The sequence below is a fragment of the Delphinus delphis genome, chromosome 20, assembly GCF_949987515.2.
Source record: "Delphinus delphis chromosome 20, mDelDel1.2, whole genome shotgun sequence".
NCBI lineage: Eukaryota > Metazoa > Chordata > Mammalia > Artiodactyla > Delphinidae > Delphinus > Delphinus delphis.
The window spans coordinates 42946489-42970755 of NC_082702.1; the positions used below are offsets into that span (position 1 = coordinate 42946489).

The 24267-nt window shown below is 40.0% G+C and overlaps 1 protein-coding gene across 10 annotated transcripts in view; it reads left to right on the forward strand.

The window, feature by feature from the left end:
• ZFHX3 (zinc finger homeobox 3) overlaps positions 1-24267 on the forward strand; it is a 1367978-nt gene that overhangs the window by 398974 nt on the left and 944737 nt on the right. For 9 of the 10 annotated variants that reach the window (XM_059999586.1, XM_059999596.1, XM_059999597.1 and 6 more), the window contains one exon: positions 5684-5754. The exons of the other annotated variant lie outside the window; for it this stretch is intronic. The gene's annotated coding sequence lies outside the window, so the exon portion shown is untranslated. The remainder of the gene's footprint in view (positions 1-5683; positions 5755-24267) is intronic. 10 annotated transcript variants of the gene reach the window in all.

Sequence of the window (24267 nt, forward strand, 5' to 3'; positions counted from 1 at the left end):
CAAAGTAAGCCATGATTTCCAAGAGTCAGCGTGGTTTACTAAAAATAAGTGTTGCCAAATTAATCCTATTTACTATCTTTAATGAGTGTGATATCAGTGGATTAAGGGGACATCTTAGATTTTAGCAAGCATGTTGATAAAATCTCTTTGAAGAAAAGTGGAGAAATGTGGACTGACTGGTGGAGTATCGTTAGTTGAATAACCACTCTCAGCATGTTGTATTAACCAGAGAGAATTACTCTTATTTTACAACCGCTTCCAAGCTGGAGGCCCTGTTATCTTTCTAAAAATTTTAAATCAATAACTTAGATGACAATATAGAAACTGTACTTTTCCGATATGCAAGCTGAGAAAGAACTAATGCGTTGGCTATCAGAGCCACTGTTCTATGAGACGTGCTATGGGAAGCGCCGTTCTAAAGTATTTACCAGTTCCTCTTTTTATCCGTTAGGGATCAAATATCATTGCCATAGTTTTACAACAGCTTTGTCCTTGGGCTCAGGCTTGGACATAGACCAGGTGTGAAAAATAAGACAGGAAATTCAAAGCTACTACATGAGCCTGGCAATCTCCCTTCTTCTGACCATCTTTGGTCCTGCATCAGACATGATCCTATCCACGTTGTTTCAGTTCTGAGATGAGGACCTATTCCAGCTGGCGTTTAGGGAAATGCTGCCCCCGTTGAAATAAAACTATGTCCAGACTAGATTGGATATAAGTCTATAAAAACAAAATTGGCTTACTGTTCCTCTGGGTCTTACTAATGCAGCTAATGAAAAATATTATTTATCAAATACTATATGCTAGATGCAGAAATAGGCACTTGATATACATTATCTAATTTAATATTCACAACAATCCTGCAAGGTAGCTTTCATTAATCCCAGGAGACAGATCGGTAAACTGAGGACTTACGAGGCTAACTAACTTGCTGAAGGTCACTCAGTTACTGAAGGGTGGATCCAGAATTTCACTCTGACTCCAGTCACACTCTGAACCGAATCATGTCCTCAACTCACCACCCTGATGACTCCATCAGGCCCAAGATACGCCCTCAGATGCCTTCCAAGGGAGCCTTTTTCCACCAAGGCTCTGAGAGGAATGTCCTTTTGACACAGATTTTGTGTGATGCTAGCATTCCTAGATCAGGGAGCAGTATCATCATAAGGACGTTTAAAGCCGTAGAATCTTTGAGAACCAAAGAAAAAATGGGTGTGACTTATAATGGAAAAATAGAGAGAGAGAGAACTGTTTAAAAACATTTTAAAAGTAAAAAAGCACCTGGCTGGAAAGTTTGAACCAAGGGGTCAGTTTGCTCTTTGTTGTGGTCCAAAAACTTGTGATGGCCCATTCTTCATGGCTCCATTTTTATTTTATTTTTATTAAAAGTATATCTTTTAAAGTATCCTCCACTGGGAAGTTAGTTTTCTCTCCATGTTGAGAAACTGGAGATAGGAAGCCCAGCTTCCGCGGTAGGAATGTCACATTTTCTCATGCGCAAGTAGGTAGCAAGAGGGCGCCCAGACATTTGGCTTACTGTTGAGGAATCTGTGCTTATTCATGCATATTTACAAGGTAATTAGTTGTCCATTCATTCATTAGCGTGTTTATAGGGCCACTCGCAAAGCCTCTCAATTGCCGCTTGGAAAAGAGAGACAGCCGTGGTGGGCCTCTGGGGAACACTTGGGTTAAACAGAATCACAGCTGGATTTAGTGGAACACACTAGTCCTGAAACCAGAACTACTTTAGTAACTCAAATGTGACTTGTCAATCACCCCCAAAATGAGGTATTGAATTGGCTCATTCATGTTTTTCCTCTAAAAGTCAGGCAGACACTCAGGAATGCTAGAAGTTTCTGTTTTTAAAGCCTTTCACATCCAGAGAGAAATTTCAGTATCGCCTTTTTTAAGAAAGGAAACTCTTATTCAAATTGAGAAATAATTTGCATATACTCAAATTTACTTTTTGGTATATGGGTCCATGAATGCTGATAAATACAGCATGGTACGGAACAATTTCCACGTGTTTTAAAAGTAAAGACCTTTTGCATTTTATCTTTTTTTCAAAATCAGTTGAATAGATCTGAAGTAGACATGCCGTACGGACTTCATGAAGTGGGAAAATATGCTGTTTTTCGAGAGAAAGGTCTGTTGCAGGAAGGTTTTGGTTCATGACAACACAGGTGGTTGCAGGAACCACTTTGGGGAAATCCTGATGGAGCCAGCATGCCTCAATGGAACTCTGCATCTTCAGAAGGGTAGACACAGTTCTGCAGACTCAGAATCGATTTAGGGCAAGTTATCTAGTTTTTCAAAGTGTTTTTTAAAAATCTATAATATGAGGCTAATGTTTCCTGCTAATGTGGTCTGATGTGAGTGAATATCATTCCTGCGACCCCCTGAATAGCTGGGTGTGGGCCTCTGTGTAGTTAAAACAAGCTCCCTAAGCACTTGAGGCTGGACCCACCATGGAGGAAGATGTTCCTCGCACAAGCTGCTTTGCATTCCCAACAAGCCCCTTCTGGATATCAAAGGGAGGCAGTTTGTAGAACCTGTGTTTTTGAAAATCTGTCCCTACATTAGACCTGAGAGAAAAATGTCTAGCTCTTCAAATCATCTTTGCACTTTCAAGTCCCCTCTGAATCTTTGTTTTTCCCAGTTCCAGGTCCTCCACGAACATACTTCCTGTGGTCGCGTGCATGTTTCAATATTTAGTTCCTTCAGTCAATTCAAAATGACTTCAAACTCACCTCCTTCAGGAAAACTCCACCCAAACTAACCTCTTGGAAGAGTAGTTATAAGTGTAGAGCTGCTTATAAAAAAGAGGAGTCTCTACCACCTCCCACTCTTCAGTTCCTGTTTTCTGTTCCAGCAGCCTTTTTCTTACTTTCCCATTGTCCGTGCAGAGGCAGCATAGTGTGGGGTTAAGTGCTCCATTTTTCGAGTTGGACTGCTATCTGTCTATCCTTTCATCCATCCATGTATCATCTCTATTATCATTTACCTGTTTACCTATTAATCCTATATCAATCATCTATCTAGTTCTTTATCCATTCATCTGTACCTTTGAGTATGTTATCTATCCTTTCAGAGTCTCAGTTTCCTCATCTGTAAATGGGGTTAATAATAATGCTTCATAGGGCTGTTATAAGGATTAAATGATGCAATGTATATATAGCATTTAGAATCGTTCCTGTTACATAGTATTAGCCATAGTATTACATAGTATTATTTCGATAGTATAATGTTAGCCTTCAATGTCTTCATTATTTTCATGACCTCCTTTTCTCCTTTCTTCTCCCATATTCCATTCACAGAAGCGGGGCCATGCTTTCTCATTTGTGACTTTCCTCAAACCCTACCTTCATTCAAGTCTAAGTATTGATAATAAAACAGCTGTTCTGTTCAGCCCTCTTCCTCACACTCACTTCATCATCAGGACTGATGTGAATACGTTTCAACACATTTTACAGCTCTTTGTTTTTTATTTGGGATTTGTTTGCTCCACCCCTTTTTTTTTTTTTACTCCTGAGGTTTCAAGTGGCCACCAGTTCAGTTTCTGCATTCTCACAGGTGTCCGTTCTTCTTGAACACGTGTTCAGAAGTATGGTTCTGAATGCCCAGGTAATATGAGGTCACAGTCATTGAAGGGCTTGGGGGTTATGGAGCCAGGGTGGGCAATCTGCCGCTGCCACCTAATTTTGTATGGCCTGTTAACTAAGGATGGTTTATACTTTTTTAAATGGTTGAAAAAAACTCAAAAGAAAAATATTTCACAACAGGTGAAAATTATGTAAAATTCAAATTTCAGTGTCCATAAAGTTTTATTGGACATGGCCACGCCCATTCATTTACAAATTTCTTGTGGCTGCTGTCACGCTACAGTGGTGAAGTTGAGTAGTTGTGACAGAGACAGAATGGCCTGAAAAGCCTAAAATATTTACTGTCTGGCTCTTTATAGAAAATGTTTGCTGACTACTGACTGACTTGAAGTCTTGCTCTAAGTAAACCACTGATGAGAAAAGAGAGTATCCTGATGTGAGAAGTAGGGGATTGAAAGCAGGTTATTTTAGGGGGAATTGTCATTGAGTAGCTGTCGTCCTGCCTTTTCAGTATTTCCTATTCCTTGTCTGGTGCATTTAACATATTTGATGGGGTGTGTGTGTTAGGTCAGTTTGCATAAAACTTCCGTGTCAAGTCAATTTCCTGATTCTCTGCCTGGCGGTAAAACCAGACACTGTCATCTTTGAGTACTGGGTTTCACAGGACACAATCCCTTTCCTCAATGGCGAAAGCTTTGTTTCTTTGTGAACTATGGTAGCTTTTCTTGAATTTCTTTTATCGATGTTCAAAACCCGGCCTTTTGTCACGAATATCTTCACATGTTTCAGAACAGCGAAACTTCAGGCTTTTCAGCCATGCACGCAGGAGCGCCTGCATTGTCTTTCTATTGGGGTGATTGACTTGTTCTTTAAATAAAACCACAGCCTTTGTTCTCAGATCCCCACTAACTGCCATATTCAAATTGTTTGTTCTTGTCTAAAATAACTTCAGTTTCTGCTAGTTATTCTGTAGCCTGGCAAACAATTAAGCACAATGTTTACCATGCAGATTGACACCTATTCTGGAAAAATTCTCCAAAAACAAAGAAAGGAATCTAAATAACAAAATGGGGAAGAAAGAAATCAGGCAGTTTTTTATTTTTTACATACTGTATTCCTGAAAACTTGTCCAAGAGTTATGCAGCGGATTCCTGTGTTGTAAAGTGGGGGTTCCATTTGTGGAGAATTTTTTTTAAAACGTCACAAAAGGGCCAGTGCTGACTTGGGCCGATTGTGCCTTCCTTGGGTCATGAGAGCTGGGGCGTGAGAGGCGGCACTGGGTAGGGAGGTGACAGTTCATGCTGGATTCTAGGGAAATCGAGCCAGGCATCTCCCCTGCTGTGGCTGATGATTAGGTGGCGCCTAACCTGCAGCCTCTACATATGGTTGTGTTAGACCCCGTGAATAAAAGTAGGGGCAAAGGTGTTGGGTTTTTTTTCCCCTCTTAATTCTCCTACCATATTACTAGTGGTACGGAGCCTTGTCTATCCCCCTCCGGTGCGTGCACTCATATAGCTGTCACCTGATGGCTTCCCAAAGGGAGAATCATGGTGAGGTAGGAGGGGGCAGATTTGAGACAGGTAAGGGACACAGGCTGGAGACTGCACCTGCCAGCGAAAAAGCCAGACTCTTAAGTGTCTGGCTTCTGGCCATGCACCATCTTGTTGCAGCAGCAGGTTTTGGAGCCTAAGGTTAGAGGGATGCTTCCTTCCCCCTAAGGTCCTGTGCAGGCACTGGTAGCTCTCCAAAGACCTACCCTCCCTCATCTATCTTGTCTGGGTGGCAGCAGGCAGTGCCATTATGGGATGGCTTGCAGTCATTTTTGTTTTCGTATAAATTACAAAAAGTCCATGAAGCTGGATTGCAAATTTACACACTATATACTGATCTTCAAAGAAAATGTAGTTTTTTAATGTTTCGTAAGAGATCTACTCTTCCCTAGTAGCCCCCATACTGCTGAGTATCAAGTAAAAATAAAATTTGGTCTGATTTGATAATTTAAACAGCTTCTTAGGTAAAGGTCTCTTTTGGGTAAAGGTTTAATCTCTCAGATTTCTTCCTCTGCTTCTGTTGTTCTCCAGGGGAACCCTTAGGTGGATGGTGGAGGGATCTCAACTCATGCTGAGGGGAAATCTGGGACTTACGCATGTGGGTAAGTCCTGGTTTTGAACTTCTGGCCCTGGTGCTAAATTTGACAGCTCTGAAATCATGGTACCTTCTCTCTCAGCTTGGTCATACCAGGAATCCTTCCAGCTGACTCAGCTTCTCCTAAGCCCTAACCCTGCCTGTCTCTCCTGCAGCCCATGGCTCTCAGGATCACCCAGTCTCTGCTGTGAGCATCCCCTCCCTTACAAGTCCATCAGCTATCTTCTGCGACCTTCCACAGGGCACCCAGCAACTAACACATACTTGCCTTTGACGTAGAATCTGAAGGAGATGTTAGAAAGCTAAACTCTCCCTATCTTCCTGTACCACTCATTTAACTCTGCTCTGGACACTCTAGGTTGGTATGGGGTGGAAAGAGTCAACTTCTGATATGGTCTTGGCTTCTGAGTGCCTAATGGGAAGGAAGCCCTTTCTCTGCTTTGTTTTTTCCCTTTAATGTATTTCACCTGCCTCCACCCATCCAGGACTCCAGCATGGAGAATGGAGTCATATACATTTTTTCCCACCTGCTTTCATGTTGCTTGACCTAGTATCCTACCAATTCCCCTAGGGTGGAAGGGATAAGCTTTCTCTTTGTTCTTCCTGTTTGGTTGGAATATTTCCCTTCATCCAGCCTCTTCCTTCCCAAGCTGGTACTCACTTCCCCCTTCCCACACCCCCTACCCCCTACCCCTTGGAGCTGGAGGAGTGAAATGGCTGCCAAGAGACCTAATTTATGGGGAAGAAGAATGGAAATCACATCGGTTGACTACTTTCAATATATTGTCTAGGTTTTACTGCAGTTTATGGTGTGAAAGGCAGTTTAGAGGTACATTGTATAATGTGGGACAGTGCAGGGTGTATGGAAATTGACACAGAATGGTTGAGAACCACATCAGTCTGTACCCTGTAGATTCACTAGGTGCTGAGGATGCAAAATACTTCTGTTTTTGAATGTGTTGTAGAGCCTAATACACTCGGGAACATTAAATTCTTCATTGTCAGATGATGATACTAGAAGGCTCCTATACCGAAAGAAATTGTTGCTGTTGTTGAGAAAAAGCCAGCCAATTCCTGGGGTTTAGGCCAGGAAAAATCACATTTTGTATCTAAGTGAAATTGGATTGGAATGAATACTCAGGTCACCCTTAAAGGTAAAATAGTCGTAACTTGCAGCCAAAGAATATATGTGGGCTATTGGAGGGGCAGCTCCACTGCCTTTCTTTCTGTGGTGGTAGTGGGGGCTTTAGGGATGGGGGGGAGGGGTGCCTTTTAGAAGCAAGAGGACATGAGGGGACTCTTGTCTCCTCTTTGATTTTCTCCTCCTTGCTGGGTCCCTTCTTCCTCCCTTCCTACTTCCTGCCATTTCCATCCCTAACCTTCAGTGTCCTACTAGTAGCCTTATTGTGGCACTAAGGTTATACATTCTCTCTTTCTCATTCTTCAGCATGCATTGAGTGTCTGCTGTGTGCCAGATACTGGGCTGGGTGGTGGAGAAACAAAGATTAAGCCCCTGTTCAACCTAAGTGCTTGGACAAGAGAACTGACTTGTGCGAGATGAGAAGATGGGATTTGAGGGAGTTGTTGAACGTGGGAGGAAGATGTCTTTGGGGGTGGTGGTCTATTGATATGGGAAATGGGGAAGAGAAGGGATGGGGAAATTTTTGTTAGCAAAATAAGCAGGAAGTGCCAAACATCTCTCTCAAAGGTTGATTTAGACCATGCTTCCCAAGGTTAGGGTTAGGGTGATGGGAACGTCTGGAATTCTGAAACCACTTACCATATGAGAGTGGAGGCAGCATGTCTCCTTGGGACTAGCCCACTGTGAGAGGTTAGTAAAGTGCATGGGTGCTTACGGGCCATTTGAGCGCTGCGGATGCCTGCTTCCTCTTTTCCTTGACTCAGAGAAGTGAAGAGAGATTTAATCCTGCAAATGTGTTATGATGGACTCAAGACAGTGTCACAAGGACAGACATTAAAAATGTCCTTGAACATTTTATTCCATTCAACTGTATGTATGTATTCCATTCAACTGAAATTTTACCAAGACTATTTAATTTTTTCATTTATAGTGATTTCTTCGGTAACGACTTGCAAGAATATACTTGTGCCCCCTGAAAGGTTCTGAAAATGTACCCGAAATACTCCAAAGCAAACTTTTAGTTCATTGTCCATGTAGACCTGACTTTTTTCTGTTTTTGTAAAGTGATGCCAATATACCTTACACCAGCCAGCTTAGCACAGGAAACTACAGTTATCTGCCAGTGTTAGTACTGATTGTCTGTTAGTAACAGATGTCCCCCATGACTTTTTCTTTACCATCTTTATTGGAGTATAATTGCTTTATAATGGTGTGTTAGTTTCTGCTTTATAAGAAAGTGAATTAGCTATACATATACATATATCCCCATCTCTCTTCCCTCTTGCCTCTCCCTCCCACCCTCCCTATCCCACCCCTCTAAGTGGTAACAAAGCACTGAGCTAATCTCCCTGTGCTATGCGGCCGCTTCCCACTAGCCATCCATTTTACATTTGGTAGTATGTATAGGTCAATGCCACTCTCTCACTTCGTCCCAGCTTACCCTTCCCCCCACCATGTCCTCAAGTCCATACTCTACGTCTGCATCTATATTCCTGTCCTGCCCCTAGGTTCTTCAGAACCATTTCTTTTTTTAAACTCCATATGTATGTGTTAGCATACAGTATTTGTTTTTCTCTTTCTGATTTACTTCACTCTGTAGGACAGACTCTAGGTCCATCCACCTCATTACAAATAACTCAATTTCGTTTCTTTTTATGGCTGAGTAATATTCCATTGTATATATGTGCCACATCTTCTTTATCCATTCATTTGTCTATGGACACTTAGGTTACTTCCATGTCCTGGCTATTGTAAATAGAGGTGCAACGAGCATTGTGGTACATGACTCTTTGAATTATGGTTTTCTCGGGATATATGCCCAGTAATGGGATTGCTGGGTCATATGGTAGTTCTATTTTTAGTTTTTTAAAGAACCTCCATACTGTTCTCCATAGTGGCTGTATCAATTTACATTCCCACCAACAGTGCAACAGGGTGGTTCCATTTCTCCACACCCTCTCCAGTATTTATTGTTGTAGATGTTTTGATGATGACCATTCTGACTGGTGTGAGGTGATGCCTCATTGTAGTTTTGATTTGCATTTCTCTAATGATTAGTTATGTTGAGCATCCTTTCATGTGTTTGTTGGCAATCTGTATATTTTCTGTGAAGAAATGTCTATTTAGGTTTTCTGCCCATTTTTTGGTTGGGTTGTTTGTTTTTTGATCTTGAGCTCCATGAACTGCATGTAAATTTTGGAGATTAATCCTTTGTCAGTTGCTTCATTTGCAAATATTTTCTCCCATTCTGAGGGTTGTCTTTTCGTCTTGTTTATGGTTTCCTTTGCTGTGCAAAAGCTTTTAAGTTTCATTAGGTCCCATTTGTTTATTTTTATTTCCATTTCTCTAGAAGGTGGGTCAAAAAGGATCTTGCTATGATTTATGTCATAGAGTGTTCTGCCTATGTTTTCCTCTAAGAGTTTGATAGTGTCTGGCCTTACATTTAGGTCTTTAACCCATTTTGAGTTTATTTTTGTGTATGGTGTTAGGGAGTGTTCTAATTTCATTCTTTTATATGTAGCTGTCCAGTTTTGCCAGCACCACTTATTGAAGAGGCTGTCTTTTCTCCATTGTATATTCTTTCCTCCTTTATCAAAGATAAGGTGACCATATTGCGTGGCTTTGTCTTTGGGCTTTCTATCCTGTTCCATTGATCTATATTTCTGTTTTTGTGCCAGTACCATATTGTCTTGATTACTATAGCTTTGCAGTATAGTCTGAAGTCAGGGAGCCCGATTCCTCCAGGTCCATTTTTCTTTCTCAAGATTGCTTTGGCTATTCGGGGTCTTTTGTGTTTCCATACAAATTGTGAAATCTTTTGTTCTAGTTCTGTGAAAAATGCCAGTGGTAGTTTGATAAGGATTGCATTGAATCTGTAGATTGCTTTGGGTAGTAGAGTCATTTTCACAATGTTGGTTCTTCCAGTCCAAGAACATGGTATGTCTCTCCATCTGTTTGTATCATCTTTAATTTCTTTCATCAGTGTCTTATAGTTTTCTGCATACAGGTCTTTTGTCTCCTTAGGTAGGTTTATTCCCAGATACTTTATTCTTTTTGTTGCAATGGTAAATGGAAGTGTTTCCTTAATTTCACTTACAGATTTTTCATCATTAGCGTATAGGAATGCCAGAGATTTCTGTGCATTAACATTGTATCCTGCTACTTTACCAAATTCATTGACTAGCTCTAGTAGTTTTCTGGTAGCATCTTTGGGATTCTCTATGTATAGTATCATGTCATCTGCAAACAGTGACAGCTTTACATCTTCTTTTCTGATTTGGATTCCTTTTATTTCTTTTTCTCCTCTGTTTGCTGGGCAACCTTGTCTTGTTCCTGATTTTAGTGGAAATGGTTTCAGTTTTTCACCATTGAGGATGATGTTGGCTGTGAGTTTGTCATATATGACCTTTATTATGATGAGGAAAATTCCCTCTATGCCTACTTTCTGGAAGGTTTTTATCAAAAATGGGTATTGAATTTTGTCGAAAGCTTTTTCTGCATCTATTGAGATGATCATATGGTTTTTATTCTTCACTTTGTTAATAAGGTGTATCACATTGATTGATTTGCATATATTGAAGAATCCTTGCATTCCTCGGATAAAGCCCACTTGATCATGGTGTATGACCCTTTTAATGTGCTGTTGGATTCTGTTTGCTAGTATTTTGTTGAGGAGTTTTGTATATATGTTCATCAGTGATATTGGCCTGTAGTTTCTCTCTTTGTGACATCTTTTTCTGGGTTTGGTATCAGGGTGATGGTGGCCTCGTAGAATGAGTTTGGGAGTATTCCTCCCTCTGCTATATTTTGGAAGAGTTTGAGAAGGTTAGGTGTTAGACCTTCTGTAAATATTTGATAGAATTCGCCTCTGAAGCCATCTGGTCCTGGGCTTTTGTTTGTTGGAAGATTTTTAATCACAGTTTCAATTTCAGTGCTTGTGATTGATCTGTTTATATTTTCTCTTTCTTCCTTGTTCAGTCTCGGGAGGTTTTGCTTTTCTAAGTATTTGTCCATTTCTCCCAGGTTGTCCATTTTATTGGCATATAGTTGCTTGTAGTAATCTCTCATGATCCTTTGTATTTCTGCTCTATCAGTTGTTACTTCTCCTTTTTTATTTCTAATTCTATTTATTTGAGTCTTCTCCCTTTTGTTCTTGATGAGTCTGGCTAATCAATCAATTTTGTTTATCTTCTCAAAGAACCAGCTTTTAGGTTTATTGATATTTGCTATTTTTTCCTTCATTTGTTTTTCATTTATTTCTGATCTGATCTTTATAATTTCTTTCCTTCTGCTAACTTTGGGTTTTTTTTGTTCTTCTTTCTCTAATTTCTTTAGATGTAAGGTTAGGTTGTTTATTTGAGATGTTTCTTGTTTCTTAAGGTAGGATTGTATTGCTATAAACTTCCCTCTTAGAACTGCTTTTGCTGCATCCCATAGGTTTTGGGTCATCGTGTTTTTGTTGTCATTTGTTTCTAGGTATTTTTTTATTTTCTCTTTGATCTCTTCAATGATCTCTTGGTTATTCAGTAGTGTATTGTTCAGCCTCCATGTGTTTGCATTTTTTTACAGATTTTTTCCTGTAATTGATATCTAGTCACATACCGTTGCGGTTCAAAAACATACGTGATTTGATTTCAATTTTCTTAAATTTACCAAGGCTTGATTTGTGACCCAAATATGATCTATCCTGGAGAATGTTCCATGAGCACTTGAGGAGGACATGTATTCTGTTGTTTTTGGATGGAATGTCTTATAAATATCAATTAAGTCCATCTTGTTTAATGTAACATTTAAAGCTTGTGTTTCCTTATTTATTTTCATTTTGGATGGTCTGTCCATTGGTGAAAGTGGGGTGTTAAAGTCCCCTACTGTGATTGTATTACTGTCGATTTCCCCTTGTATGGCTGTTAGCCTTTGCCTTATGTATTGAGGTGCTCCTATGTTGGGTGCATATTTACAATTGTTATATCTTCTACTTGGACTGATCCCTAAATCATTATGTAATGTCCTTCTTTGTCTCTTTTAATAGTCTTTATTTTAAAGTCTATTTTGTCTGATGTTAGAATTGATACTCCAGCTTTCTTTTGATTTCCATTTGCATGGAATATCTTTTTCCATCCCCTCACTTTCAGTCTGTATGTGTCCCTAGGTCTGAAGTGGGTCTCTTGTAGACAGCATATGTACAGGTCTTGTTTTTATATCCATTCCGTCAGTCTATGTCTTTTGGTTGGAGCATTTAATCCATTTACACTTCAGGTAATTATCGATATGTATGTTCCTGTTATCATTTTCTTAATTGTTTGGGGTTTGTTCTTGTAGGTCTTGTCCTTCTCTTGTGTTTCCTGCCTAGAGAAGATCCTTTAGCATTTGTTGTAAAGTTGGTTTGGTGGTGGTGAATTCTCTTAGCTTTTGCTTGTGTGCAAAGGTTTTAATTTCTCTGTTGAACCTGAATGAGATCCTTGCTTGGTAGAGTATTCTTGGTTGTAGGTTCTTCCCTTTCATCACTTTAAATATGTCATGCCACTCCCTTCTGGCTTGCAGAGTTTCTGCTGAAAGATCAGCTGTTAACCTTATGGGGATTCCCTTGTATGTTATTTGTTGCTTTTTCCCTTGCTGCTTTTAATATTTTTTCTTTGTATTTAATTTTTTATTGTTTGATTAATGTGTGTTTCTCCTTGGATTTATCTCGTTTGGGACTCTGTCCTTCCTGGACTTGATTAACTATTTCCTTTCCCATATCAGGGAAGTTTTCATCTATAATCTCTTCAAATATTTTCTCAGTCCCTTTCTTTTTCTCTCCTTCTTTTGGGACCCCTGTAATTTGAATGTTCATGCGTTTAATGTTGTCCCAGAGGTCTCTGACACTGTCCTCAATTCTTTTCATTCTTTTTTCTTTTTTGTGCTCTGCAGTAGTTATTTCCACTATTTTATCTTCCAGGTCATTATCTGTTCTTCTGCCTCAGTTATCCTGCTATTCATTCCTTCTAGAGAATTTTTAATTTCATTTATTGTGTTGTTCATCATTGTTTGTTTGCTCTTTAGTTCTTCTAAGTCCTTGTTAAACGTTTCTTGTATTTTCTCTATTCTATTTCCAAGATTTAGGATCATCTTTACTATCATTACTTTGAGTTCTTTTTCAGGTAGACTGCCTATTCCCTGTTCATTTGTTAGGTGTGGTGGGTTTTTACCTTGCCCCTTCATCTGCTGTTTCTCTGTCTTCTCATTTTGCTTAACTTGCTGTGTTTGTGGTCTCCTTTTCTCAGGCTGCAGGTTCGTAGTTCCCGTTGTTTTCAGTGTCTGCCCCAGTGGCTAAAGTTGGTTCAGTGGGTTGTGTAGGCTTCCTGGTGGAGGGGGCTTATGCCTGTGTGTGGTGGATGCGGCTGGATCTTGTCTTTCTGGTGTGCAGGTCTCCGTCCAGTGGTGTGTTTTGGAGTGCCTGTGACCTTATTATGATTTTAGGCAGGCTTTCTGCTAGTGGGTGAGGTTGTGTTCCTGTCTTGGTAGTTGTTTGGCATAGGGTGTCCAGCGCTCTAGCTTGCTGGTCGTTGAGTGGAGCTGGGTCTTGGCATTGAGATGGAGGTATCTGGGGGATTTTCGCCATTTGATATTGCGTGGAGCTGGGAGGTCTCTGGTGGACCAATGTCCTGAACTCAGCTCTCACACCTCAGAGTCACACCCCTGACACCCAGCCGGAGCACCAAGATCCAATCATCCACATGGCTCAGAATAAAAGGGAGAAAAAAAGAAAGAAAGAATAATAATAAAGTTATTAAAGTAAAAATTAATTATTAAAAAATAAAAATTAATAAAAAAAAGAAGAAAGAAAGAAGAGAGCCACCAAACCAAAAAACAAATCCACCAATGGTAAGAAGTGCTAAAAACTATACTAAAAAACAAAAACAGAAACAGAAAAAAATGGGCAGACAGAACCTTAGGATAAATGGTAAAAGCAAAGCTATACAGACAAAATTACACACAGAAGCATACACATACACACTCACAAAAAGAGAAAAAGGAAAAAAAAATATATATCGTTGCTCCCAAAGTCCACCTCCTCAATTTGGGATGGTTCGTTGTCTATTCAGGTATTCCACAGATGCAGGGTACATTAATTTTATTGTGGAGATTTAATCCGCTGCTCCTGAGGCTGCTGGGAGAGATTTCCCTTTCTGTTCTTTGTTCCCACAGCTCCTGGGGTTCAGCTTTGGATTTGGCCCCGCCTCTGCGTGTAGGTCGCTGAGGGCATCTGTTCTTCGCTCAGACAGGACGGGGTTAAAGGAGCCGCTGATTCAGGGGCTCTGTCTCACTCAGGCTGGGGGGAGTGCGGGGTGAGCCTGCGGCGGCAGAGGCCAGCGTGACGTTGCACCCACCTGATGCGCACCGTGCGTTCTCCCGGAGAAGTTGTCCCTGGATCCCAGGACCCTGGCAGTGGCGTGCTGCACAGGCTCCCGGGAGGGGAGGTGTGGATAGTGACCTGTGCTTGCACACAGGCTTCTTGGTGGCTGCAACAGCAGCCTTAGCGTCTCACGCCCGTCTCTGGGGTCCGCGCTGATAGCCATGGCTCGCTCTCATCTCTGGAGCTCCTTTAAACGACGCTCTCAATCTCCTCTCCTCATGCACCAGGAAAGAAAGAGGCAAGAAAAAGTCTCTTGCCTCTTTGGCAGCTCAAGACTTTTTCCCGGACTCCCTCCCGGCTAGCTGTGGCGCACTAACCCCTTCAGGCTGTGTTCACACCGCCAACCTCAGTCCTCTCCCTGAGGTCTGACCTCCGAAGACCAAACCTCGGACCCCACCCACGCCAGTGGGTGAGCAGGCAAGCCTCTTGGGCTGGTGAGTGCTGGCCGGCACTGATCCTCTGTGTGGGAATCTCTCTGCCCTGCCCTCTGCACCCGTTTCTGCGCTCTCCTCTGTGTTTCCGAAGCTTCCCCCCTCCGCCACCCGTGGTTTCCGCCTGCGAAGGGGCTTCCTAGTGTATGGAAACCTTTCCTCCTTAACAGTTCCCTCCCACTGGTGCAGGTCCCGTCCCTATTCTTTTGTCTCTTTTTTTTCTTTTGCCCTACCCAGGTACGTGGGGAGTTTCTTGCCTTTTGGGAGGCCTGAGGTCTTCTGCCAGTGTTCAGTAGGTGTTCTGTAGGAGATGTTCCACATGTAAATGTATTTCAGATGTATTTGTGGGGAGGAATGTGATCTCTACGCATTACTCTTCCACCATCTTGAAGGTCTCCCCTATACCTTTTTCTAACAGGATTTTGTTCTGGTGTCTTCATTACCTTTCTCTGCGGACCCAATCCTTCCTTGGTCTTTAAGTCTTGGTCTATGAGCTTTAGATTTTCCCTATGAACTTCTACCTGAGCTGTCTTTTCAGGTCAATAAAACATTGTAGGAAGCTTCTTGCTGGCTTCAGAGAACTCCAATTTGTTTCTGGACTGCCAGTGCACACCACACACACCACACACACACATGTGCACACACACAGTAGTAGAAGTTGGCCTGAAGGACCTTATTAAAACACAGGCTCGGCTCTTACTGCCCTTCTGTAAAATTTGGTGTTTGGAAACATCTATTTTAATCAGACTATAAAAAACACCTGTTGTTGACACCTGACGTGAAAATAGGAAGAACCTCCTTCTAAGTAGCACTTTATGCTTTACAAAACTCTCTCAAAGTCATTGGGTCTTTTAGCTATCTGGAAGCTATATTAGGATTCATGGGAGTTCTCCGAGCTGTGGACTTTATTAAGCCTCATATACCTGATTTTCACCTGCTCTAAATTAAACTGGCAACATGCATTTTGCTTTGAGCTGGCAAGGGGAGAGATTTTCTCTTTGATTTGCCCTGTATCTAATTTTATTGGAATCTAATAAAAATGACAGAAGGTATGCTCATATTAAAGATACTTGATTTGCCATTCTTTTCAAGAGAATAGACAAAACTGCACAACGAAGTGGATCCATATATTGACTCTAGCTCTGGCCAGATCACCCCAAAATAGGGAAAGCAGAATATAAGTCCTAATGGAAAAAAGGCTTTCTGGGCCAGTTTGGAGTACTCCATGTACATTAGTAATTTGCCAAATTTAGTCACAGCCTGACAACACTGAAACATTTCTAGTGGAACAAACACTCAATGTCAAGTGGTTAAGTTGAAATGAGAACTGGAAATGCTAAATAGCTGAGCAGGTCATGTTCAAGTGCTTGTAGCAGTGACACTGAGGCTTTATGGACAGTCTTCTATCCCTGCACTATTGCTGGAAGAGAAACAAATTTCTTTTGGAAATAGCAGGAGTGGGGAAGTAGAGTTATAATTCAGCTGATGTGTGTGTATTTCCGAGAATTCTTGTGCTCGCAGTGACTCTAGAGCATGGGTATTGGGAGCTGTTTGAGGAAAGTTGAATACATTGAAAAGCAGAATGCCACTGAAGTATTTCAAGTGGTTTGTGTCTTTACCCCAACACTGATGTTCCAGTAATTCCAGGGTTTTACCTAAATAGATGAATGGGTCTCAGTCATGGAAGATCACAACCTGTTAGCCAAAAGGCAGTCATCATGTTTTTTGTTTTCTGTCTTTTTGTTTTTAACATCTTTATTGGAATATAATTGCTTTACAGTGGTGTGTTAGTTTCTGCTTTATAAAAAGTGAATCAACTATACATATACATATATCCCCATATCTCTTCCCTCTTGCATCTCCCTCCCACCCTCCCTATCCCACCCCTCTAGGTGGTCACAAAGCACCGAGCTGATCTCCCTGTGCTATACGGCTGCTTCGCACTAGCTATCTATTTTACGTTTGGTAGTGTATATATATGTCCATGCCACTCTCTCACTTCGTCCCAGCTTACCTTTCCCCTCCCCGTGTCCTCATCATGTCGTTTTGATGAGCTCAATGAGTTGAAATTGTGTAGAAGTGGTTCAAGTTTATGGGGAGATTATATCAGACAGGTTGGGTTAGATCAAACAACCCATACAAAGATAACACAAATTTAGTTCTAACTCATGCTTACTCAGTGTCTTAGTTCAGACTGCTACAGCAGCAACAAAAACATAGCTTGGTTGGCTTAAAACATAGGAATTTATTTTCTCACAGTTCTAGAGGTTGGAAAACCATGGTCACATTCTGGTGAGGGTCCTCCTCCTGGTTTGTACACAGCTCTCTTCTTGCTGTATCCTCCTCACACGGCAGAGCGAGATTACTTCTCTTGTCTCTCCTTATGAGGGCATTAATTCCATTCGTGGGGGCTCCAACCTCATGACCCAATTACTTCCCCAAGGCCCCACCTCTAAGTACCATCATGTGGGGATAAGGACTTCAACATCTGAATGAGGGGGCAAAAATATTCTTTCCGTAACACTCATACAGTCTATCACACATGGGCAATAAGCTTCTGTTTATTGTTGTCACTGCTAGACCTGATTTGTCAGAAGCTCCATCTTTTTTCTTTTTTATTGAAGCGTAGTTGATTTACAGTGTTGTGTTATTTTCTGGTGTACAGCAAATTGATTCAGTTTATATATATATATATATATATATATATATATATATATATATATATATATATACACACACACACATATATATATGTATATATATATGTATATATATATCCCAGAGGCAGGGAAGAGAGTGACTGTGTTGAGTCAGGAATGCTTAAAGTTTCCTCTTTTATATGACCAGTCAATGCTGGTTACATTTCATTGGTTAAAGCAAGTCACATGGCCACACCAGAGGTCAAGTAGATGGAGAAGTGTGATCCTGCCACACTGCCTAAAATGTGTACTGAATGTTTGTCAGTAGTTCCAATGATACCACAGTTATACTTGAGGATCATTTGTTATTTATTTTCCTTTGTGTTAAGAAATTATTCTTCTCTTATCAAATCAGAATCTATCCCATTTAAAGTATCCTTTCCCCTCACAAAAAGTGAACATGTTAATAACCTATTTCTGTATTTAAGAACCTCACTTTAAATTGATTCACCCTACATACATTTGTTCATTTTTTTCTGATATAGGTATTAAATGCTATCCTCCAATTGCTTACTGTCTCATGGGATGACAGATGCTACAGATGACCCTTGCAGTATAATAAGATGACTCTTCCTCTGCAGATGGGTTCAATGTGGAATGAAATTAATGGAGAAGGTACTCCTCAGTCAGCTTAGAACACTCAAGACAGTCTACTTATACTGAAAGTTCCTTAAGCTATATTTTATATCTCTTCCCTCTCATTCTAGCCTGAAAATTATCATCTTTGAATGAAAGCTTTCATGTCCTTGAGATAAATGGTAGTCCACTTTCCTCCATCTTCTTCTGTATGCAAAGTGTGTGCAATTCTTCTCATTTCCATGGATCAGTTTTCTTTTCCCTTGTGGCCTTTTTGAATTCTACCATTCTCCCAACCCAGATTTGGGAAAAGTGATGAGAACAACAGAAATAAGGCACATTTGGTCAAAGATCAGGCTGACTGGAAAACACCTTTGACTACTTCAAGGGAAAAATGGGAAATTAGGCATAGTCTCCTTGACTACTTGGAGGGAATCAGCTCTCATGCAGCTTAGAACTGAGGTTACCCCAAAGCTAGATAGGGTCTTCACTTTGATTCTTTCAGTTTCCATTCTAGGTTCTTCAGGCAAGCCAGACCAAGGAAACTTTAGCTCACCTCACTTTCCCATCTCACTAGCATTCTCTCTGATACTTTGTCTTCTGGCTTCTCCAGTACTTTGGAAGGTGCTTAGGATGCGTTTTCTTTCTTTCTTTCTTTTTTCTTAGTAGCAGGGGAGTTATAGAGTTGCACCATTTGCTACCAGAACACCTCTTTCAATAATTTCTCAGGGCAACCCTGTTTCACTGCTGTGTGTCTTTATATATTTGCCCATTCTGAAAATTGTCTGTAAGATCTAACATAGGTCATGTTTACTCATTTTTAAATGTAGTATATGTAGCAGAGCCTATTCAGGGAAATGTTTCTTCCCCACTCCTCATGTTTCTTTCCATGAGAAGAGGTGTCTGCTAGTGTAACTCCTGTCCTCACTCTGACCCAGTAGACATGGATTTAATAGATACGTTTAGGAAGAAAGAGCAAGGCATCTACTCGGCTCTATGCTTCTTTCTCTTGGGACCTGCCTTCCCTCCAAGAGCACTTGATGTGCTGCGATTCTGGAGGGGAAGGTTCAACTAACTGCGGGGTTTACTTATCAGACTCTTGGCTCTGTATCCTCCAACTTAGCCTTTTTCATTAGTAAAAGTGGTGTCTAGACATTCATCTGTTATTCTACTATTTATATATTTGTTCAGGAGCTGAGTGACAAAGAGGGGTGCTATTTATTGAACCCTAACACACTAGGGGATTAAGAAAAGCATTTCATGACAAAAGGCCAGATAGTGCCTTGGGCAGTGAGTGGACCAGTCGAGACATTCCAGAATCAACCCTGTTTCCTTTATGCTCTAGAGGCCAGTTCTTCCAGAAAACATTTTTTTTTTAACAGCTTTATTGGAGTATAATTGCTTTACAGTGGTGTGTTAGTTTCTGCTTTATAACAAAGTGAATCAGTTATACATACACATATGTTCCCATATCTCTTCCCTCTTGCGTCTCCCTCCCTCCCACCCTCCCTATCCCACCCCTCTAGGTGGTCACAAAGCACCGAGCTGATCTCCCTGTGCTTTGCGGCTGCTTACCACTAGCTAGCTATTTTACATTTGGTAGTGTATATATGTCCATGCCACTCTCTCACTTTGTCACAGCTTACCCTTCCCCCTCCCCATATCCTCAAGTCCATTCTCTAGTAGGTCTGTGTCTTTATTCCCATCTTACCCCTGGGTTCCTCATGACATTTTTTTTTTCTTAAATTCCATATATATGTGTTAGCATACGCTATTAGTCTTTCTCTTTCTGACTTACTTCACTCTGTATGACAGACTCTAGGTCCCTTCACCTCATTACAAATAGCTCAATTTCGTTTCTTTTTATGGCTGAGTAATATTCCATTGTATATATGTACCGCATCTTCTTTATCCATTCATGCGATGATGGACACTTAGGTTGTTTCCATCTCCTGGCTATTGTAAGTAGAGCTGCAATGAATATTTTGGTACATGACTCTTTTTGAATTATGGTTTTCTCAAGGTTTATGCCCAGTAGTGGGTTGCTGGGTCATATGGTAACTCTATTTGTAGTTTTTTAAGGAACCTCCATACTGTTCTCCATAGTGGCTATACCAGTTCACATTCCCATCAGTAGTGCAAGAGTGTTCCCTTTTCTCCACACCCTCTCCAGCATTTATTGTTTCTAGATTTTTTGATGATGGCCATTCTGACTGGTGTGAGGTGATACCTCGTTGTAGTTTTGATTTGCATTTCTCTAATGATTAATGATGTTGAGAATTCTTTCATGTGTTTGTTGGCAGTCTGTATATCTTATTTGGAGAAATGTCTATTTAGGTTTTCTGCCAATTTTTGGATTGGGTTGTTTGTTTTTTTGTTATTGAGCTGCATGAGCTGCTTGTAATTTTGGAGATTAATCCTTTGTCAGTTGCTTCATTTGCAAATATTTTCTCCCATTCTGAGGGTTGTCTTTTGGTCTTGTTTATGGTTTCCTTTGCTGTGCAAAAGCTTTTAAGTTTCATTAGGTCCCATTTGTTTATTTTTGTTTTTATTTCCATTTCTCTAGGAGGTGGGTCACAAAGGATCTTGCTGTGATTTATGTCATAGAGTGTCCTGCCTATGTTTTCCTCTAAGAGTTTGATGGTTTCTGGCCTTACATTTAGGTCTTTAATCCATTTTGAGCTTATTTTTGTGTATGGTGTTAGGGAATGATCTAATCTCATATTTTTACATGTACCTGTCCAGTATTCCCAGCACCACTTACTGAAGAGGCTATCCTTTCTCAACTGTACATTCCTGCCTCCTTTATCAAAGATAAGGTGACCATATGTGCGTGGGTTTATCTCTGGGCTTTCTATCCTGTTCCATTGATCTATCTTTCTGTTTTTGTGCCAGTACCATACTGTCTTGATTACTGTAGCTTTATAGTATAGTCTGAAGTCAGGTAGCCTGATTCCTCCAGCTCCGTTTTTCTTTCTCAAGATTGCTTTGGCTATTCGGGGTCTTTTGTGTTTCCATACAAATTGTGAAATTTTTTGTTCTAGTTCTGTGAAAAATGCCAGTGGTAGTTTGATAGGGATTGCATTGAATCTGTAGATTGCTTTGGGTAGTCGAGTCATTTTCACAATGTTGGTTCTTCCAATCCAGGAACATGGTATATCTCTCCATCTATTTGTATCATCTTTAATTTCTTTCATCAGTGTCTTATAATTTTCTGCATACAGGTCTTTTGTTATTTTATTCTTTTTGTTGCAATGGTAAATGGGAGTGTTTTCTTAATTTCACTTACAGATTTTTCATCCTTAGTGTATAGGAATGCCAGAGATTTCTGTGCATTAATTTTGTATCCTGCTATTTTACCAAATTCATTGATTAGCTCTAGTAGTTTTCTGGTGGCATCTTTAGGATTTTCTAGGTATAGAATCATGTCATCTGCAGACAGTGACAGCTTTACTTCTTCTTTTCCGATTTGAATTCCTTTTATTTCCTTTTCTTCTCTGATTGCTGTGGCTAAAACTTCCAAAACTATGTTGAATAAGAGTGGTGAGAGTGGGCAACCTTGTCTTGTTCCTGATCTTAGTGGAAATGCTTTCAGTTTTTCACCATTGAGGATGATGTTTGCTGTGGGCTTGTCATATATGGCCTTTATTATGTTGAAGAAATTTCCCTCTGTGCCTACTTTCTGCAGGGTTTTTATCATAAATGGGTGTTGAATTTTGTCGAAAGCTTCCTCTGCATCTATTGAGATGACCATATGATTTTTCTCCATTTTGTTAATATGGTGTATCACATTGATTGATTTGCATATATTGAAGAATCCTTGCATTCCTGGGATAAACCCCACTTGATCATGGTGTATGATCCTTTTAATGTGCTCTTGGATTCTGTTTGCTAGTATTTTGTTGAGGATTTTTGCCATCTATGTTCATCAGTGATATTGGCCTGTTGTTTTCTTTCTTTGTGACATCCTTGTCTGATTTTGGTATCAGGGTGATGGTGGCCTCATAGAATGAGTTTGGGAGTGTTCCTCCCTCTGCTATATCTTGGAAGAGTTTGAGAAGGATGGGTGTTAGCTCTTCGCTAAATGTTTGATAGAATTCACCTCTGAAGCCATCTGGTCCTGGGCTTTTGTTTGTAGGAAGATTTTTAATCACAGTTTCAATTTCAGTGCTGCTGAATGGTCTGTTCATATTTTGTATTTCTTCCTGATTCAGTCTTGGCAGGTTGTGCATTTCTAAGAATTTGTCCATTTCTTCCACGTTGTCCATTTTATTGGCATAGAGTTGCTTGTTGTAATCTCTCATGATCTTTTGTATTTCTGCAATGTCAGTTGTTACTTCTCCTTTTTCATTTCTAATTCTGTTGATTTGAGTCTTCTCCCTTTTTTTCTTGATGAGTCTGGCTAATGGTTTATCAATTTTGTTTATCTTCTCAAAGAACCAGCTTTTAGGTTTATTGATCTTTGCTATCGTTTCCTTCATTTCTTTTTCATTTATTTCTGATCTGATCTTTATGATTTCTTTCCTTCTGCTAACTTTGGGTTTTTTTTTGTTCTTCTTTCTCTAATTGCTTTAGGTGCAAGGTTAAGTTGTTTATTCGAGATGTTTCCTGTTTCTTAAGGTAGGAATGTATTGCTATAAACTTCCCTCTTAGAACTGCTTTTGCTGCATCCCATAGGTTTTGGGTCATCGTGTCTCCCTTGTCATTTGTTTCTAGGTATTTTTTGATTTCCTCTTTGATTTCTTCAGTGATCACTTTGATATTAAGTAGTGTATTGTTTAGCCTCTATGTGTTTGTATTTTTTACAGATCTTTCCCTGTAATTGATATCTAGTCTCATAGCGTTGTGGTCGGAAAAGTTACTTGATACGATTTCAGTTTTCTTAAATTTACCAAGGCTTGATTTGTGACCCAAGATATGATCTATCCTGGAGAATGTTCCATGAGTACTTGAGAAAAATGTGTATTCTATTGTTTTTGGATGGAATGTCCTATAAATATCAATTAAGTCCATCTTGTTTAATGTATCATTTAAAGCTTGTGTTTCCTTATTTATTTTCATTTTGGATGATCTGTCCATTGGTGAAAATGGGGTGTTAAAGTCCCCTAATATGATTTTGTTACTGTCGATTTCCCCTTTTATGGCTGTTAGTATTTGCCTTATGTATTGAGGTGCTCCTATGTTGAGTGCATAAATATTTACAATTGTTATATCTTCTTCTTGGATTGATCCCTTGATCATTATGTAGTGTCCTTCTTTGCCTCTTGTAATAGTCTTTATTTTAAAGTCTATTTTGTCTGATATGAGAATTGCTACTGCAGCTTTCTTTTGATTTCCATTTGCATGGAATATCTTTTTCCATCCCCTCACTGTCAGTCTGAAGTGGGTCTCTTGTAGACAGCATATATATGGGTCTTGTTTTTGTATCCATTTAGCCAGTCTGTGACTTTTGGTTGGAGCATTTAATCCATTTACATTTCAGGTAATTATCGATATGTATTTTCCTATTATCATTTTCTTAATTGTTTTGGGTTTGTTATTGTAGGTCTTTTCCTACTCTTGTGTTTATTGCTTAGAGAAGATCCTTTAGCATTTGTTGTAAAGGTGGTTTGGTGGTGCTGAAGTCTCTCAGCTTTTGCTTGTCTGTAAAGGTTTTCATTTCTCTATCAAATCTGAAAGAGATCCTTGCTGGGTAGAGTAATCTTGGTTGTAGGCTTTTCTCCTTCATCACTTTAAATATGTCCTGTCAGTCCCTTCTGGCTTGCAGAGTTTCTGCTGAAAGATCAGCTGTTAACCTTATGGGTATTCCCTTGTATGTTATTTGTTGTTTTTCCCTTGCTGCTTTTAATATGTTTTCTTTGTATTTAATTTTTGACAGTTTGATTAATATATGTCTTGGCATATTTCCTTGGATTTATCCTGTATGGGACTCTCTGTGTTTCCTGGACTTGATTAACTATTTCCTTGCCCATAATAGGGAAGTTTTCAACTATAATCTCTTCACATATTTTCGCAGTCCCTTTCTTTTTCTCTTCTTCTTCTGGGACCCCTATAATTCGAATGTTGGTGCATTTAATGTTGTCCCAGAGGTCTCTGAGACTGTCCTCAGTTCTTTTCATTCTTTTTTCTTTATTCTGCTCTGCAGTAGTTATTTCCACTATTTTATCTTCCAGGTCACTTATCCATTCTTCTGCCTCAGTTTTTCTACTATTAATCTCTTCTAGAGAGTATTTTTAATTTCATTTATTGTGTTGTTCATCGTTGCTTGTTTCATCTT